Source organism: Vulpes vulpes, chromosome 13 (assembly GCF_048418805.1).
Source record: "Vulpes vulpes isolate BD-2025 chromosome 13, VulVul3, whole genome shotgun sequence".
Classification (NCBI taxonomy): domain Eukaryota; kingdom Metazoa; phylum Chordata; class Mammalia; order Carnivora; family Canidae; genus Vulpes; species Vulpes vulpes.
This window is the reverse complement of record NC_132792.1, coordinates 91,784,963-91,789,290: the sequence shown is the minus strand read 5'-3', so window position 1 is coordinate 91,789,290 and position 4,328 is coordinate 91,784,963. Positions and strand designations below refer to the sequence as shown.

The 4,328-nt window shown below is 37.5% G+C and overlaps 1 pseudogene; it reads left to right on the top strand.

Moving 5' to 3' along the window:
• The first annotated feature begins 3,269 nt into the window (after positions 1 to 3,269).
• On the top strand, positions 3,270 to 4,067 carry LOC112925691 (DNA-3-methyladenine glycosylase pseudogene; annotated as a pseudogene).
• Positions 4,068 to 4,328: the final 261 nt, after the last annotated feature.

Sequence of the window (4,328 nt, the reverse complement as noted above, 5' to 3'; positions counted from 1 at the left end):
AAAATATTATACATTTTGTGTACATTTTTTATGTACCAGTGCAAAATTGCATTTCTGATTTATGAACATAAGATCAACACACTTCAACTAATGAGAACTTGCCCCAATGACTCACACACAAAGAAAACTGAAGAAAAATGGAAAACAATACCATAGATTGAATTAAATATACTCAAGTACTTAAGGTTTTAAAAAATCACTTTGAATCAGAAGTTCAAAAACTAATAATGGGAAGAACTATAAGGAGAATAAGAATGAACACAGAAAGGAAATGGCAGAAAAAAACCAAAATTATCTCAATAATGAAGACTAAATTGTGAGTTACCCTAGGAAGAATATACTCAAATATGAACTTAATTTGAGACATTTAGAAGGATAGGGAAATAACCAAGAGAACTATAATGAAATAAAAATAGAAGTCAAAACAGGAAAAAATGGGGTGAAATTGAAGACAGGCAAAGAAAAGAAATAATATTCACAATGGCTATCCCAGAAAAAGAGAAACAAAACAAGGGTAAAGAACTAATATCAAAACTAATAAGTGAAGACACATTTACAAAAATAAAAGAAGACCTATATAAATACATGTTGAAAGGGTATGCCTGGTATTTGGAAAAATGGACTTAGAACAATCAACACCAGGACATACACTAGTAAGACTATTATGCTTCAACGATTAAAAAAAAAAAAGGCAAGGTTTCTAAGCCAAAAATCAATCAATTAATCAATCAATCTATCTATCAAATAACAAAGTCTAAGGGCAACAATAGAGCAGCTTTCAAAAAACTACCCAGTGGAAGAAAATGTGAACCAAGGCAAGGATATTACACCTGGGCAAGCTATCCAGTAAGTACCAAGGCTGTAGAAAACATTATTAAACATACAAAGACTTAGGAATTCTGTATCTAATTGCCTTTCTTGAGGAATCTTTTAGAGGATGAACTTAATAGTTGACTCAAAGAGATTCAGTAAATTAGATGATGAAAATTTAATATATTTATGAATGGAAAACTAAGAATTAAGTAGGATAGGGACAAATGTGGAAGATGGATGCATAAATTGTGTCTGATGTGACGGTAGAAATAACACAAGTGAAATGAGAAGAGAGGTCGGTGGAAGAAGGTAGTCTCTAGCTTCATTGTCATAGAGCCAAGAGGCAGAGTTAAAGGACATTGTTAAATGCTGACAAATAAGGTAACTAAATATAAATACGAAATCAGGGGATTAAAAGGATTTTTTAAAGTGTTAAGTTCAAAGTCATCCATTGGAACAATATTACTAATCTGCTAAAATACAAAAATAAATAATTGAATAAAGCACAAGGAGTACATATCATGCAGAGAAAAACTATGACAAAATACAGCATAATGTATATAATTGGAAAATAATATGACAGTTGAGACCAAATATAATTAATCATATTAACATACAAATAAGCTTAATTCACCTATTAAGGAAATAATTATTAATTTAGTTTACAAAGCAGAACTCAAATCATTGATCTGAAAAAGAGATATCCTAAAATAAGTGAGTCCTAAAGACATACTATAAATAGGTGAACAAAGTCATGACAGTCAAATAAAAACAAGAAATCCCAGGTCGTGATCCTGATATCAGAAAAATTATAATTTAATAAAATGAATTAAGTAGTACAAATAAATACACTCTTAAGCTAAAAGCCATAATTCAAATTAAATATAGCAATATAAATATTTATTTATAAAATAACACACCAAATACCTCCACCAAAGAAAAACTACATGAAAAGCAAATAGATAATGTATAGAAAAACACTAATTTTCAAGATAGAATAAGCAGCCAAATAAATATTAGGAAAATATAATTAGTAATCACAAAGAGGGATATATATCAAGTTGTATACTCCAATCATAGAGAATTTAACAACTTGTTAAGTGATCAGGGACTTTTTGTCCAAAATTAATTTTATGTGTGATTCCAAAGAAACCAGCAGTAACTTCCATAAAATTGCAATATTGTAAATATTGTGATCCCTCAGATCACTATTCAATAAAGCTATGAATTACTTTAAAATAGCAACAAAAAACACATTTTCCTTTTGAAATTGAACCTTTCTATTGAAGAAAGGATAAGCACAAACTAAAAGAAAGTTTCAAAAGGAATAGAATGCAAAATTAAAAAGGAAAAATTACTTTAGACACAGCAGTAATTTGAAAAATAATAAGTGTTATATATAACCATATGCCATATTTGGAAGCCTAGTGAAAGTAGATAAATTTACCAAATATATAATATTATAATATTCACACATAATTTTCACAATACTAGAGAAAATAATTAATAAACTTTAATATATATATGATTAACAAGTTTATTATCAAATTACGATTGCACTTAACGAGTTTACTTGTTCAACAAAATCTGTAGCAAACAATATCTTCAATGAGGAAGTTTTAGAAACATTCACTTTAATTTTTGGAAAACGATGAAAACCTACCCTATCATTAATAATGAAGGTTCTGTTCAATGTTGTAAGGAAAGAAAAAACAAAGAATAGAAGAAGAAGAAGAAGAAGAAGAAGAAGAAGAAGAAGAAGAAGAAGAAGAAGAAGAAGGAGGAGGAGGAGGAGAAGGAGGAGGAGGAGGAGGAGGAGGAGGAGGAGGAGGAGGAGGAGGGAGAAGAAGAAAGTGTTATTACCTATGGAAGGTAGAATAAAGGGCTTGGGAAATAAGGATAAAAAGGAATACAAACATCCATGCATGCTTCTGTGCATACACATATGCATGCATACAAACTCATATGTAGGTATACATGAATAAACAACCAAAACAAGAAAGAAAGGACTAATGGACTAAATGGCTACATGGACTAATGATGACAGTGTGCTATCAAGTGAAGAGTTGATAACACCGCTATGTACTGAGTATAAAAATTAACAAATGAATCACCCAATTCCAAAATAATCTGATACTAAAAAAGGAAAAGATAATCCAAATGTTTTACATTCATTCTACACTCAGATAAAAAATTCACTTTTGATTATTTTTTGCAGGATCAAAATAAAATATTGGCATCTGCCCTTAATCTAGATAACTTGCCAAACCATCTTGCAGTTTCTTGGCAGGCTAGCAGTCATAGTATGCAAATTTCTTTTTATTTTAAACAAGTTCTTTTCATTTGTTTTTATTTCAGCTCGATTTGCCAACATATAGTATTATACCCAGTGCTCATCCCATCAAGTGCCCTCAACAGTGACTGTCGCCCAATTACTCCAACCCCACACCCGCAGGATGGGCCAAAAAAGGCAGCGAGTGTGGGAGGCAGACGGTGAGAGCCCGCAGGGCAGGGCCCAGACGCGGTCTGCTGGGGAGCCCTGCTTGGGGCCGCCGGTGACCCTGGGCCCGCGGCGCAGCATCTATTTCTCCCGCCCAAAGAGCCACTCTGCGCAGCTGGGATCGGACTTCTTTGACCAGCCTGCCGTCCCCCTGGCGTGGCATTTCTGGGACAGGTCCTAGTCCGGCGACTTGAGGATGGCACAGAGCTCCGTGGCCGCATTGTGGAGACAGAGGCATATCTGGGGCCAGAGGATGAAGCTGCCCACTCTGGGGGTGGCCGGCGGATCCCCCGCAACCGTGGCATGTTCATGAAGCCAGGAACTCTGTATGTGTACATCATCTATGGCATGTACTTCTGCATGAACGTCTCCAGCCAACGGGATGGGGCGTGCATCCTCCTGCAAGCGCTGGAGCCCCTGGGGCGCCTGGAGACCACGCGGCAGCTCCGCAGCACCCTCCGCAAGGGCGCCACGGGCCGAGCCACAAGGACCGCAAGCTGGGCTGCGGCCCCTCCAAGCTGTGCCAGGCCCTGGCCATCGACAAGAGCTTCGACCAGCGGGACCTTGCCGAGGACCGAACGGTGTGGCTGGAGCGCAGTCCGCGGGGCCCGGCGAGCCAGCCGTGGTGGCAGCAGCCAGAGTGGGCATTGGACACGCGGGAGAGTGGGCCTGGAAGCTCCTGCGCTTTTACCTACAGGGCAGCCCCTGGGTCAGCGTGGTAGACAGAGCCGGGGAGCAGAGCGCACAGGCCTGAGCGACGGCCTCCTCCAACCAGGCTTTTTAATTTTTTAACAACCAAATAAACACTTTATGTCTAGAAACAAAACAAAACAAAAGAAAACAAAAAACAAAACAGCCTTCTGCAACCCTTTGTTTCCCAGAGTTAAGGGTCTCTCATAGTTTGTCTCCCTCTCTAATTTTTCCCATCAGTTCCCCTCCTTTCCCTTATAATCCCTTGCACTATTTCTTATATTCCCCATATGAGTGAAACCATATGATGATTGTCCTTCTCCGA